Source organism: Coturnix japonica, chromosome 18, assembly GCF_054131305.1.
Source record: "Coturnix japonica strain WE chromosome 18, WE-NBRP24, whole genome shotgun sequence".
Taxonomy (NCBI): Eukaryota; Metazoa; Chordata; class Aves; order Galliformes; family Phasianidae; genus Coturnix; species Coturnix japonica.
The window spans coordinates 4,284,359-4,300,049 of NC_140680.1; the positions used below are offsets into that span (position 1 = coordinate 4,284,359).

Consider the following 15,691-nt stretch of genomic DNA (forward strand, 5'->3'; position numbering starts at 1 on the left):
GGTGAGAGCTGCTCTGATCTGCAGAGGAGTGACAGTTCTCCATACTCCTGACATCCAATATGGATTACATGGAGAATGATGAAGAGCAGCAGTGCTGCCCATAGATCAGAACAATTCAAGCAGCTACAAGTCTGGAGATCTGTTTGTTGTTTCTTTCTTTCCCACTACTCCTTCTAGATGTTAACAGCGGTGTTTGCTGGGCTTCAAGCTGAGCCTGATTCTAGATCTGCTGGAAATGCCAGGCAGGGGATGCCTCCATGCTTCCATATTGCTGTGTATGGATTGGCTTCTCCAAGAGCTGCAAATAAACAAGTTGATGGCCTGATTTTATCAGCCACACAGGAAGGTGAAAAGAACCAAAAAAAAAAAAAAAAAAGAAAAAAAAAAGAGGAAGAAGATGGAGGAAAGGGGATTCAAATTAACAGTGATCCCAATTCCCTGAGTTTCAGTTAAACAATCTCATTAATCCTGTCTGCAGTGCATGTACTATGCCTGTGCTCCCCGCTCTGACAGGTCCCCAAATCACATTCACTGCCATTCATTATGTGCAATGGGATAAAACATTTATTCAGTCATGTTTTATTCCGAAGGAAAAAAAAAAAAAAAGCTATTTCTGTAAACTCCAGACATCTGATGAACGGGTGGCACTTCCCCTGCTGGCCCTGGGCCCTGTGCCCAGAGCTGGGTCCTGCTGGGATCAAGCCACCATGAAGCGGGACAGGCACTGGCTTCACCAGATCTTGTGCTTGGAGGCAGCACAGCCTGGTTTTGCAAATGCAATTGTTCTGGAGTGGTCTTAGGTTTTTCCTAATTCCTGTTGTGGTGACATCAACTATCTAATGAGGAATACGTTATATTTTTAGGAGTCCATAGGAGTTCTTGCTTGATCAACCTGCCTTTTAGCTCTTGCGAACTTAGCACATCCACTAAGCGTGCAGTCTGTGAAAATGAGTGTCTACAGGTTGAGCCTTTGCAGATAAGCAGCAGAGCTTGTTTCCAGCCAAAGCCTGAAATGTATGGTAAAATGTTGGGATCTGAAAGCAGATAGGCGTGCAGACATGTGGGAAAGGAAAGTTTTGAGCTTTGCAGCCAGTCCACAGCTCACCCTGCTTACTGGCACATTTAGTAAACCAGCTCAGTAAAGGCTTGGCCTGAGAAAGATTCACGGGAGCTGAGTGGCGCATTTGCTGTTCAGAGCCTTCAGATCACCCAGGGACACTTGTTCCTCATCCGTAGGTACCTTGTGCCTTAGGAATAAGCAGTTCTGCTGCAGTCTAACTGGTCGAAATCTGCTTTTTGTTCCCGTTGTCATCAATGGCTGTATGTAAATGAAATGTCACAGTAGCCATGGCTATAACACAATTATTTCATAACAATACTTTTTACAAGCAACAAGTCCAATACATAGTAGATTTCTATGTCTTTCTCATCTGTGACTCGGCCTCACAGTAGAACAGATATCCTCTTCTCTGTTTGTCCCCTTGTGATGTGCCCAACAAAGCCAACGCTACTTCCAGTGCTCAGCCAACACCTGCTGTCAAATAAGTAAGTGTGGAATCTGGCTCTGCACAAAATCTATGAGAATGCCTTGAGAGCCCTGCATCAAATTTGCCTGAAAATGGCCAATGCATTTAGGAGTTACTAGGGGTTTTGATCTGTATGCTCTGTTAAGCCTTGTTTCCTAAGGAACACAGGCTAAACTATTGCTCAGCCTTCTTAAGACAGTTATGCTCAAGTGTAGATGCTACATTAAATCAGGGAGCATGAAAACAAATTAAGGTTTTAAATCACCACAGATCAATTACCAAGCAGCTACTGCAACCTGCTACCTCTGCTGAACTGCTTTGCAGGCAGAAACATCTAAATCAGTGTGCTTAACCCATAGCTCTCAAAACACGACTTATCCAGTGCTGCTGAATCTCAGCCCTCTGCAATCATCTTGCTTTCAAATCACTGTAGGAATAATAACAGAAGAAGCTCTCTCTCTGTAGGAAAGGCTCAAGTGTTCTTGAAGCTCTCAGTTCTCCTCAGTCACCCAACAAGTAGACCCAAACTGCTGCTTCCATTCCCAGTATACAGTGCCTATTTAATTCTTCTAGCATCTGTTATTCAGAGCTTCTTCAGAATATCTGCCACCTTTTATTCCAGTTGCTTTCATAACAGGAGTTGCTTCTTTCTTGAAAAGCAGCTGGCACTGCACTGAGCTGGGGTATTAGGCTGCTCATATTTAGGGTCCTATCTAGACTAGAGTTACAGTGAACTGAGAGTACAAGAATGATTCCTTATCATCTGATTATGAAGCAGCTAAATGTCATAAGACAGAAAGGACCTTAAATTTCTGTTTTTGTAACCCTAAATTGGAGAGGGTGCCTTTGGGCTTTTCTGATCTACAGCAGAACAATGTTCCTATAACTAGAAATTGCTCTATTTAGTTCCTAAGGGAAGAATCCATCCAAAATGAATATCGTCAGCAGTAAAATAGCTAACTTTTGGGAAAGAGATAGCACATGCTATAAAAAAACACGACCCCACAAACAGAATTTCCCCCTATAGACTGATAATGACTCATTTCAATGTTGAAAACATAATTGAATTGCTCCTTGCAGCAATTAGGAAAGCTTGTTGATGTGCAACTACTTAATTGTGTTTTGATACTGTGGACTCACTGTGGCAAGCTGCAGGCCCCATTTTGCCTGTGAAATTAGTTGATCTTTGCTGCTTATTCTTTCCCAAACTCCGTCCTATTCCAGAATGCACAGAGATCAGAAAGTGGTAGGAATTTTGGGGAGACTACAGGCTGTGTCTTTCCCAGCCAGCTGTAATGGCTGCTGCCCAGTGGCACATTAAGTGTTTCATAGCTTGTGCCATTAAACTGTAATTGCTTCTGTCTGCACCATTCCAAGTGAGGATGGTTAGCAAAGACTTCTATGTTAAGATGTTGTGTCTGAAAGGGTTTTGGGAGCAGGTGCATATATGCAGCTCTTGTAAAACTTAGGCATCCAAAAAGAATAGGATGTGAGGGATGTCTAGGCAGAGTTTAATATTTGAAGATGACCTGTGCTCAGCCCCTGGGTCAAAGTAGGTAAGATGGCTAGAAAAGTAATAAAAATATGATGTTTTCCATCCCCAGTGGCCAAATGGATAAACACCTTCAGCGTGGCTTGTTACCCCTGATTGCATCTGGTTTGGATGCTTAAGCAAAGGCATAAATCCTGACAGGGACAGATGTTAAAATAGCAAGGATAGAATTCATGTCCTATGGCTTGGAGTTATTACTCCAGTCCAGGCAAGCTTCTGTTTAATGATGTTTGCTGATGTATTCATCTCAAGAGATAAGGAAGAAAAAAGGTTGTTTGTTCTCTACTAAGGGGAGTCTCGGAGATGATCAGAGTCACTGCCCAATGGCATGTGGGACCCAGGGAATGAAAGCTGTGCCTGTGAACATCAGGATTCCTTGTTAGGGGATTGTGCGGGAAAAAGCCAGCACGTCTCTTTGCTACTCTGGCTGCCTGCCACGTTCTGAAGTATGAGCCAGCTCTGTCTGGGCAGCTGGATCTGCTTGAGGACTCTGCCAATGACGAGGCAGGCAGCTTGTGAGCATGAGAGGTGGTCAAGCTGTCAGAAAGCATCCCTTCCTCAGAGCTGTTATGGAGAGGATACAAATGCAGAACCAGCTCCTTTGCTTTGGCCAAGACCAGCACCCTGGGTGAAGAGGCATCTCCACCTGCCCATCAGCCATTGTGACTTGGCATGGGCAAATGGATGAAGAGATCTGATTCTGGAATCCAGCATTCTGGGAAGGCTGCAGTTTATTTATCTGCTTTTTAATCTTGCGTGCCTTCACTTTAGAGGTGTAAAATCATCCTTTTTCCTCAAGTCCTATTGTTAGCCACCTGCAGTAGTCACAGTCAGCAGTTATGTCAGCACAGCCAACCTGTGGCATCCCAGTTAGGCACATTAGGAAAGAGTGGAATGATTTGATTCTGCTGCTGAAACATCCCGGAGGACAAGCTGTGCCCTCCAGGTCGGCAGATTTGAAGATAGATCAGAGTGTCTCCAAAACACAAAGAGAACTCAGATCCAGTGCTGCTCTCAGGCCAGGATGAATCACAGCAGGATCTAGGATGCTGCTCTGAAAGTGCTGCCATGAACATCGATGAGTGAACCTGGTCAGTCTGTATTCTGACTTATGTGCTTGTACATTCTGTTGATAAAATACAGTTTCAAGTATGATGACATTTTTGCAATTATTGTTTAGTTGATATTGTTGATAAAAAAGAAAAAGAAAGAATGTGTAGTCAGTGGAAATGGAATGACTTCAGTGGTCTTGGCTGATTAACATTGATAGTAGATTTGGAGGACTGAGAGAGGTGGGAATTGCCACCAGCTGGCAACTTCATATTCATAATGAAAACCTAGCAAGAGTCTGTCATTTTGCCTTGCACTTGGAAACTGTTTTGCTCAAAACATTGTTGGAATAGTTACAAACATCAGAAAATATGTCCGTGATGCCACCAGGGAAAGTTTGATTCCAGGGTTGGTATGGTTGGGAGGCAGAAGAGCCCCTGGTAGAGAGCTTGAAAGGATCATCCTTTGTAATGGAGGTAGGAAAGACAAAGCTGGGTCAGAAAGTGGGGATGTGTGAAGGATGTGTTTTGGGAGAGGGCTGGGGGAACCTGGGAGGTGTCTGCTGCTGCTCAAAGTCAAGGGAGCTCCAGCAGGGTACAGCTCACTGCAGGCATGTGGGTTCATGGGGCTGCTGAGTGGCAGAGGGCGCGTTGGATGCTCCCTCATGCATACCCACATTGACTGGCATATTCCCCAGGGGAACTTTGTGTTATGTGTCATTGCATGTGCCACACTTCAGCTGGGGCTGGCAGGGAGGCCAGGAGTTGTCCTCAGCCTGTATAAATCTGATTGCTCACTGCTGTAAGTATTTCCCCACCACCACAAGGACCAACATGTTTATTTGTTTGTTTTTCTTTTGCAAAATGAAAACAAACAAACAAAAGCATAATTGAAGAGAGTAGATATCCTTGTAGAAGCATTTTGTTTTCCTTGCTGTGCTGGTTTGCCTTTAAACTGGTAAAATTACTCCAGCTGTCACGTCATGAATTCTCTTCAGCTGATGCCACTGCTGCCACAGCCTTGAAGACACTCTGCTCCTGCAAGAGTTTAAATGGGATTGGGGAGCAATTATTTACCTGTATATAAATACTTACTCTAAATTGAGCTGATCTAATTAAGGGCCTTTATATCTTTTTGCCTGTTTTTCATGGTGAATGCACTACTGGTAGAGTTGAACAAACACACACACCTTATTTATTGAGCAGTATGGATGTGGTTTTGTCTATTTTCAAATGTCATTTATCCCCTTTAAAAGAGCCAAACAGCAGAACTTTGTTTCCGACAAAGATCTGAAATAAAATGTCATGCTTTGCCTTAGGAAGCTGTGCTGATTGACAGATAGTTTCCAAGCTGTCAGAAAACCCCACACTGGGATGTTCACAGAGCACTAAGAAATATTCACTTCTACAGATGAGGAAACCAAGGCATGAATGGAGATTCCCCTCTGCAATGTCTGATGGCCGATTCCCTTTGCTACAGCACCGTGTTGGCTGAACCCTACAATCTTCTCCTTGATAATTATCGCATAGACTAGATCTTTCCTTTCAAAGCTTCTGAGGCAGCAGCACTAGCAGCTGAGCAGGGCTCTGCAGGTCCTACCTGTGCCTCCTGCCCTGCCCTCAGCATCCCCGTCCTTGCCCAGGTGTGTGGCTTTGGGCAGGAGGACCCCGATACAGCAGCAGCAGGTGATTCTTTTTTGCATTGCCCAATCCCCAGTGGCATGGGTTAATTGAATGGACATATTTCATTAATCACGGCCTTCACCATCTGTTTCATCCCAATTATTAATGAAAAAAAAAAAGAAAAAGAACATATTTCTCAATTACAGTAGTGGAGGTGAGTTATCAATGGCTTTAAATCCTATAGGTTTTCCTGTAAGGCAACCTTACAGTTATTAAGTTTAATTCAGTTCCTTGTCCCTGTCTCCCCACTACTCATTTCTCTCTCCAAAATAGCAGTTTAGAGACTTCTTCAGAGCAGTGTCCCCAGGGCTGTGACTGGGCATGATGCTGAAACAGGAGGGCTGTTTGCCCTACTCATGCCTAGAACTGAGGCAGTGAGGCAAGTGCTACTATGAACTGCTGTGGTGTTGTTCTTTCTTACAGGTGACTGGAATCCTGCCTGCCTGCAACACTGCATCCCCAACTCTACCCTGAAGGAAAGCATCTTCCAAGCTGAACTGAGGTACTGAGTAAAACATCTGTTAGTTTCTTGACTGATCCAAGGGGTGGAACACCAGCCATACAAGGACAGGCTGAGAGAGCTGGGGTTGTTCAGCCAGAAGAAGGCTCCAGGGAAACTTGAGAGTGGCCTGTCAGTATATAAATGGGCTGTAAGAAGGAAAGGAATAGATTCCTTAGCAGGGTCTGTTGTGATAAGATATGGGCAAGTGGTTTCAAACTGAAAGAGGGGAGATTGAGATTGGATATAAAGTAGGTTTTTGCAGTAAAGGTGGTGATGCACTGGCATAGGTTGCCCAGAGAGGTGGTGGTGCCCCATCCCTGCAGACACCCAAGGTCAGGCTGGTGGGGCTCTGAGCACTGATGGAGCTGTGGGTGCCCGTGCTCAGCACAGGGAAGTCGGACCAGATGACTTCCAAGGGTCCCTTCCACCTCAAATGATTCTACTTTGCTATGGTTGCAAATAACGCTTAATATACAGACAGGCAAAGGTTGCCTTCTGAAATTAGAGAGCTGGCAGTATAAATCACTGCTTCCAATCATGTCCTGCATCTTTGGCTGCTCGCCTGGGGTGTTGGAAATGAGCGCCTATGAGCTGGGAGAGGCAGGAGGTGGATGCCGCAGCAGACGCCTGCTGTTGTCCTAGGAGATGGTTTCCAATTCTGGAGGCAGGTTTGCTCTGACCTTTAGGAGGCAGCGCTTATTTGTTTTGTTGCTGCGCTGTGTTTTTTTTCTTTCCTTTGTGGTCCCATTAATCATTTTCATTCAAATGAAACCTGCGATTGGGCAATGCGCAGAACTCATTTCATCCAGCCTGTGTGCGCGTGTTTGTGCGTCTCTAGAAAAATACCGCAGCCAATTCTGTTAAATTATTAGTCCTGTATTTTTCAAATTTACTGTCGCCCTCAGGTAAAATTGCTGCTGCAACTAAATAAAACCTCTGGAAATGAATTCTGGCTCCTGACAGCCCTTAAGCCCTTGGGGCATTTAAATTCTGGATTTAGCGGCAGGATTATTACTTCAGCGCAGCAGTTAACCATGTCTTTAAGCAGACTTGCCCATAATAGTCAGTCCTGATTCTGCAGCACTTTTACAATGAGGACAAGGAAATGGCCCCTTTTGTTACGCACTTTTAATGTAAGTGGTGGGATCAAAAATCCTCCCTGGTTAAAAGACCCGCGGTAAAGTTGCAGTCAGAATCGCTTTTTATCTGGCTCCTGCTGCATTGTGAATGTGCCTGGTTTCCTGATCGGGACCCTCTTGGCAGAAATTTCCATGCACTCCTGTGTTTGCTGCTGTTGTTTCCTAATGGCAGCAGCACTGCATGGGGCTTCATTTTGCTCTCGCCGCTTTTTAATGGTTGCAAACTGATTTTATTGCTGCAGCCAGCTTGTCCATCTGTAGTCGTTCCTAATGGGGCCTCACGTGGCTCAGCTGTATGGTTGTATGTTTTGGGATGGCAGGAGGGGCTAGGGGGCCTGGTGCTGTTCTGGGCACCCATAAGCAAACAGAGGGCTGCTGGAGCAGGCAGGGAGAGAGAAGCAAGCCAAGAAGGACGTCAGCAAGGGTATAGGGCTTCTTCTCCTTCACTGATGTGGTAGTGGCAGCCCAGAGTATGTCCCCTGCCTCTTTCTTTTAGAGATCTGCACCCTGGGCTCTGTCCTTCTACAGAGTCATTGTCAAGGGATTGCACTGCTGCTGTACCAGAGAGGAGCAAGCACAGCTTGGGGACAGCACTAAAGACATAGCAGTGTGCTGGGGAAGGAGATCCAAGTCCAGATCAAGCCATCAGGTGCTGATCCACACCTGGAGAGAAATATGTCGCTGGGACAAGTAGCAGAAAGGCAAACTGATAATAGCTGAGGTTTGGCAGACTCTTTTGGGAGCTGGTGTTTAGCAGAAGGTCCCTAGTAGGGGGAGGCAGGATGGAAATGTCACCATGCTCTTTGTTTTGTAGCTTCTCTGGAGATGATCTTTTCTCTACATTAGTTTTAGCCTGACAAAATCCCAAGTGTGAATGCTGACAAATTAATGAGCACTTGAACTTTGGAAGTTTCTGGCCAGCCTCTGCAGATCTCACCATCAGTCAGGCCCAGTAGTGATGTCTGAGCAATATGAGGGTCCAAAGGTTTGTCCCTCTCCCCCTCTCACCCCATCCCAGCTTTTACAGAATTAAAAATACCATCAGTCTCTGGAAGAAGGAAAAACAAAGCTGGCTCTATGCAGAGCCACTCACATCAGCACAGAGCCCAGACTGGCTTCTCCTGCTGTTTATGCCCAGCTCTTGATCAGTGCAGCTGCAAGACTTTATAAGCAGACTTAGAATACAGCCATGCCAGTTGCTAATAGCATTATGTGAGGACCAAATCCTGAAGTAAATCAAAGTTTAAGATAATCAGCAATGAGTATTACTGAAACCTGTGGGACATTTTCTGTTTTTTCCCTAGCCCAGCTTCCCAGAACAGAGGCAGGCAGTGCAGGCAGGCTGTTAGGTTAGGGGATGGAGCCAGCTCTGGTCCAGCTGGGGCTATGGATGTGGGCTTTGCAGCCCTAGTGATACATCAGGCGTGGGTGAGATGGAGGCAGCAGCCCTTGGACCAGCCTGAGGAGGAGGCTGCCTGTGTGCCTTGGCACTATGGAAAGGTTTATGAGCTGGAGACCAGGGCTGCAGGAGTCAGCCAGGATTCAGTGCAGTGTCCAAGCTCATTAGGCCTGAGGATCCTGTGCTGAGTAACGCTGAGCAGTGCACACAGATGTCTCTGCCCCTCACTCCACTGAGCCGCGTAATGGAGAGCTAACTCTTTGTGGCAATTTAGGGCAGTGCTCTGGCTGGAAGGCCAGTGTGGATTAGATGGCATGAAGAGAATAGCGAGGATATAACTGACGGGTTTAGCATTTTCTAGCTGGGAATACACAACCGCCCAAACATCACAAATTTAAAATGATCAAACAGCATTCTGTCATCTTGTCCGTGTGCTTTTGTACCCACTGACAGCCACTATAACACAGTGTTAGAGGCTTGCCAAAGCAGCTTTTACAAGCCTGATGTACAGACTGGTGCTCAGACAGCCTCCTCTGCTTGCAGGCACTTCTTAGGCCTAGGACAAAATGTCAGAATACGTGTATACCTTAGGAGAAAATTCACAGGCCGCATGCTTCTGCTGGGTAACTGGGGAATAGGGTCCTGTGAACATCTCTCATTTTCAAAATAACCTTGTTGGCTGTGCCCAGCTCAGTCCCATCCTTTGTGCAATGCTGAATTTATCATTCAGCAATTGTCAAAGCTTCTGGGTACCACTGTCAATACAAACTTGTTTCCTGGGAGTCAGGTTTTACACAAGGGTATTTGCTAGCTTCCATGGGGAGCACACAGCAGGATGCAAAGTGCACCTGTCACAGCTGAGCCATGCTGTACAGGAGGAGAGAGGGAGATTTGGCATGCAGGGCCTTCGTAGTTGTTGGGCAAGAGCTGGGCACAGTTGGCATCATGCTCTGGGATGGGTTCAGAGCTTGCTGTTGCAGAGCTGGGTTGAGATTACATCGTGGAACTGAGAGTAATGGTTAATCGATCTGCTGGATGATGGGGACAGGGCACAAAGCCACCCTTCCTGGTTCCATTTCCAGCCATGAGCACTACAAGTCCTGCTCCTTGCAAATGTTAAATTGCGTGAATAGTGTTCTGCCAAATCACTGCTCAGGACTTAAAGGCTCTGAGCAGCCTTCCCCTCCTCTCCCAGCAAGGTTAAATAGAAAAAGGGGTAATCTTTCCCTTGCTATCTTCTTTCCCCTTTTCCTAAGTTTAAAATCCAGAGAGCTGCTACAGAGGCAGTGAGTGAAATGGTTCCTATAGTTGTACTCTTCTCCGGAGTTGTAGACTGTGTACTTATGCATGTACATGTGCACACGTACACAAGTAAATCATGCATTTTAATTATCCTCAAATGATGAGGAACATGCATCTGGGCATGACTGTGAGCCAGGAACAACGCATTCATTCGTTCACCGTTGCATTACCCCTTTTGACCTTAATTTGAATCCCTCCAAGCTGGGTGGTTGCATCTGTCAGTGTGGCTGTAGCAAACCTGCTGGGACCAAAAGCCTGATGCAGGGAAACTCTGTGCCATCCGTCCCTGCCCAAGGCCTGGCACTACCTGATGTTCTCCCAGTCCTCCCCCTACTGCCCAGCCATCTCCTGCTTTGTGCATTCAGTCTGCGTTTGCCCTGATTACTGAGAGCTGAGAGCCTGTGACCTCACAGCCACAGCTCCCAGCTGGTGGGTAGAAGGGTCCCATTAATTCCTTCATCATCTCCTTGGCTTGCAGTGTGGTTGAGGAACTTGTCAGTCATTGGGTGACAACAGGACAGAAGGTCAGTTGCAGTAGCAGTGGCCAAGGAACTCAATCTGAATGCGTGACTGTGTTATTGTGGAGGGGTTCTGACTCAGCCTGATCCTTTGCATAGCTTTGCTGCATAACTTTCTGTCTTAGCTCCCATCTCCCGCAGGTTTTGCCAGACTTCTGTGGCAGATGATCCCTGCTTCTTCAGCAAGTGTGTTTCCAGCAGTTAGTCACAATCTGAGGCTCTACAAGATGCTTATCTTCAGGAAATGAAGACGGGAAGGGGCTGGGGTGGGGAATGCTGTTTGTGAGGTGCAGATGGAGGGTTGGTTCCCTATTCCTGTTTCCAAGAAGGGTTTGCAGAGGTTTTTTAAGAACTGCTCCAGACTTGAAGGAAATCAGAGACCCTGGAACTGTATGAGAGACTGTGAGATTTACAGAGTGATTGTGCCACAGATTAGAAGGGCCCACACTGGGATACATCCCCACCTGAGAAAACGTAATCCTGGGTTTAACAACCCACACAAAAAAGAGATTCTCCCTGGACTCTTGTCCAGCTTCCCACGTAGCTGGGGTTCATGCTTTCTGCAGGCTGGTACTGCCATGGGGACAGTATGCCATCGCATCATCCCTCCTCTCCAGCAGCACTGACTGCAGAGCCCCTCGGTGGCAGCCTTTCCCTGGCTCTTTCCCAGCAGTATACCACTGCTCAGCTTGCCAGACCACATCTAAACCAAAGAGTGATGGCTCACCTCGCTCTCTGGTTATTTATTCATTTGGAGACGAGCAGCAGGGAGCCTGGCAGTATCCAGCCTCCTCCTCATGCGGCAGAAGTAGCAGAAGGTCTGCTCAGATGGGCACGGTGGGCAGATGGCTGGAGGTGACCCCTGGGGCAATGCCAACCAGTGAGCCTCTGGGACACAGCCAGGCTGAGAGCAGAGCGCAGCTCCCATTGGGGCGGCATAGGGCCATCTGCGATGCGTGTCCCAGCTGTGTGGGCCATACTGGTACTGGGGGGGATGTGGGCACTATTGGGCCCATGTGATCATTGTGCTGCCCTCCTCGGCAGCACAGGATGCTGGTAGCTTCTGAGAGGCGCTGACTGGCTTGGGGCACCAACTGGGCTGGAAACACCCCAGATATCTTTATTCTGGAAAGGTGGTGAATCATAAAGGGTGAAAATTTGGGGTGGACATTCCCTCTGGAAGTTGAGGGAGTGGCAGTGGCTGCAGCATAGCAAAGGCTGTGTAAAACGGAGGGTTGGGTGTTATTTTTATTCTCTTCTGCTTATGTGTGATTGCTGCTGAAGCTTTTACAAAGTTCAGTTCCACAGCTTGAACCTTATCCTCTATATCCAGATGCTGCAGTACAGCTGTGGCAAAAATCTTACAAATGCTCCCCTTATCCACTTTGCCTTTTGTACTGATGCTCATAACAAATCCGAACGTTTTACCTTGCATGTGAGAAAAGCAGCAAACCTAGATACAACAGGTTCTGCAGTAAGAAATAACAGATCTGCTAACACTGCACCTGTCCCATGTGTGCTTTGCAGTGAAGATGACTCTTCATGAGAGAGAAGAAGACAATTTTCCATTGGTACACCTGAAGAAAACAAGGACTGAGATGGAATCTGGATTGAGTGGAAGCTCATTTGCTTTTACCACTGTCTATTTTTAAGGTAGTCCTTTTCTTGGTTTCCTTCTTGGAAATGACACAGGATAGCGACTGGGGATAGAACAGTGGTTGAAAATACCTCATTGAGCTGTAGGAAAATATAATTTATGAAAGGAAAAATAATTATCTTAGCTTATTAACTCATGGCGTGATTTTTTTAATGGCAGAGTTATAGGTTAATTAGGATGTGCGCTGTCCTTATGCCTATCAGAGTGATTCATGGGGGATCATGGATCATGGGCTCGTAAGGCCTCCCATAAAGGCAATCCCTCTGAAAGTGCTTTAATATCTATGTGTGTGCCTGGAAAATTTTTTGCCCTTATCAGCAGAAAAAGTCAGAGACTAAATGGACAGAAATGGAAATGCTTTCGAGTGACACAAAACCTGTACACTATTGAAATTCTGATTGGGTGCTTAAAGAGGAATTATTTTCTCTTGTATCTTTCTACACGTTGGATTTCTCAGCCTGGCTGCAAAGCATTTCTCTCTGAAAGACCGTGCTCACTCTCCTGGCTCTCTTGAATTAGAGGCAGCAGTAGAATGGCAATGATCCACCTCCCTTTGAGCATCCCTGCACGGTGCGGCGGTAAAAGCAGCTTAATGTTCCATGGGGCTCTGGCTGAGCACAGCAAATAGCAAAGGTAATGCGACGTTCCTGCTTGGGAGGAACATTGAGAGGGGGGAAAAATACAGAATGACCTTTATCTGTGAAAGTGAATGGCAATGGGATGCATGGGTAACCGGAACCCAAGAGGCAGAGGGGCCTTGGCCTGGTTATACCTCTTGGTACAGAGCAGAAGGCCACAGGGTAGGGCTGTTGCCTTGTGTCCGTGTCCTCCTACTCTGCCTTAGCCAGGAGCAAGAACACAGCACTGCTAATGTGGCTGCATGATTTCTGGAGTGCTCGTTTTTGGCTACCTCTGCAGGTGGAGCGAATGCGTAATGACTTTGCAGACAGATGGTATAAAAAAAAGAGCTTGGTTTACTGTTTATCCTGCTAGACTCAGGTTGGGGGTAGAAAGTCATAAAAGTCAAAGCTATTTGTCAATCTGCATTCCCTGGAATGGTGTAGAGGACCCCGAAAGGGGAAAAAGTCATAGGGAAGTTCATTTAATTTCTTGAGTGCTGCATTCTTCATACAAGACCTCTCAGGGTGAAGAATCCATTGCATTTATGACAACCACTACCAAAATCTGCTTTCTGCTGTGGTTTTGCCGGGAAGGAATACTTCCCAAGATGACAGAGACAGTAACTGCATCTCCTTTTGGAACATGAAAAGCAGATCGTGGCAAGGCTCAAGATACCAGTGACCATTTGGATCCTGGAGAGAAGCCCAAATGCTTCATTAAAGAAGAGTTGTCACATGCTTGTTTCTTAAATCCTGCTAAATACCTGCTTAGCAGCGTTATTGACAGGCTTTTCTCATGAACACTGAGCTGTTAAGCTGCTCCTAGTTTACAGCAAGAGGTTAAAGGATTTTTTCAAAGCTCCCAATGAAAGCCTTACTAACTGGATTAACCGCTAACATGGATTCAGGCTTTGAGTCAGATTAACCCCAGCTGCTCAAAGTAGGTTCCTCTTGTTGGTTTTCTTCTCCCCTTTTTCTTCCTTTTTCCCCCCCCCTCTCAGCTTTAACCTCTTTGTTTGTCAGGAATAATGGAAGTAAAACAGGCTCGTGTGCTTGAGCAGGGGATCACTGTGTGCTCCCAGGACTGGAAGGAACAGGGCTGCAGCTCCAGGATGCGAAATGAGACTGAGGCAGCGGCTTCACAGCACCAGAGACCTGCAGTTAATCTCATTTAGGCTGTACTTAACTATGTATTTCTTCAGCATCTGAGGAGGACTTTCACATTATCTGTTCTGCTGATTATTTCTGCTATTGCACTGGCTTCTGAGCTTGCTACAGTCAGACTATCCACTGCCTCATTTGGAGGTGCTTTTTCCCACTCACTACTGAGCAAAGGCAACGTCCCAGAGCTGCTTTCTGAAGTCAGAATCTGTTTCAACTCATTCCACAGTAGCTGCAGTGCAAGAATCTGTTAGGAAGACTAAAGGATGATAGTGTAGGAATGGAAGGAGCAGGGAACACCGTGTGGGCTCTAGTGCGTGACCAAACTGGCATGCACGTTGAGTCCCAGCCCAGAGGAGGGATGGAGCCAGCTCTTCTACTGTTTTTGTGTCATCTGCTCATTGCACCATTCAGCCCTCTCAATCATCTTTTTGTCCCAGCTCACATAGGCTGAGTGCTGACCATGTGAAGCTCAACACATGGGGGTCAGGGCAAGGAATCACAGTGCTTGGCTGGTCCCAGGGAGCGAGCCTTCAGCTGGGGCACTTCAGCAGTGCTGGCATGTCCCTGGGACAGAGCTGTCTCTCTCACTTAAACCAAAATATAAGGCACCCCTGTGCAGTACACTTATTCCATTTGATAGCAGCTGATGGATTTATCACCTACAAATGCATCCAGGGCCTCTTGCTCCGCTCTGTGGCTATCCCCATCTCACACTCTTTCAGCTCATTGAGCTGACCCCATTTTCTCATTCCCCTTGAATGTTGATCAGCTCTCCTGTGCTTTTTTGTGCGTGCTTCTTAATCTCACATCCTTTGACTGCCTTTATCCCAGTCTAATCCATTTGTATCTGAATCACTGGCCCTCATTTCTGATTTCTCCTCCACCTCCTCACCACAGGTTTCTCTAATTTTCCAGCCCATCATCTCCCTTCCATCCCTGAGGGCAGCTCCTCCTCTCCCCTCCAGCATACCAGGGCCCCTGGCTCTGCCCCAAACCTCTGTCAGCTGCTCAGCATCAGCCTGGTCCTGGCTCATTGCTGCCAGGTGGTTCCCTCACAGATTTCCTTTATCATTTTCCTCCTAGCCCTCACTACACATCCCTTAGGGGAACCTGTGTCACTCATTCTGTGTGTTCCGTCAGCAAGTACTGACTTCTTCAAAGCAATCACTCCAGGTGTGTGACACAGTTAACGCTGTCACCCAGAGGCTCTGCAGGACCTTTTCCAAAGGTAAGAGCTGCCAGCACTGTCTGTCTCCCTCTGGCAGGGACTGCTCTCAACACACACAGGGATTTCCCCAGGAACCTTGCAAGTCTGGGCACAACCATGCTGGGAAGAAGCACGTTTCTCTCTGCAGCACTGGTGGACTTAGAGATACACTTGGGAGCCATCCATACCCTGCTTTTCCCCTTTGGACATCCAAAATGTTATTTCTGGGATTCCTTATGGTTTGACATTTGGCATTTCATAGAGCGTGTCTGTCATGTCCCTCTTATAACAGATGATAAAAGTAAGGATTCCTAGCCCTGTGGCCTGCCCTGAGACTGGCTAAAGAAAAGGGAGAAAATAAAATCTGTGAAAT

The 15,691-nt window shown here is 46.6% G+C and overlaps 1 long non-coding RNA gene across 3 annotated transcripts in view; it reads left to right on the forward strand.

Moving 5' to 3' along the window:
• LOC107320235 (uncharacterized) overlaps nt 1-15,691 on the forward strand; it is a 107,997-nt gene that overhangs the window by 88,050 nt on the left and 4,256 nt on the right. For 2 of the 3 annotated variants that reach the window (XR_014935612.1, XR_014935613.1), the window contains 3 exons: nt 6,234-6,312; nt 12,198-12,323; nt 12,785-12,960. This is a non-coding gene — a long non-coding RNA (uncharacterized LOC107320235). Of the gene's footprint in view, nt 1-6,233; nt 6,313-12,197; nt 12,324-12,784; nt 14,548-15,691 lie in introns of those variants that run through there. The other variant, XR_014935614.1, reaches the window with a different exon arrangement.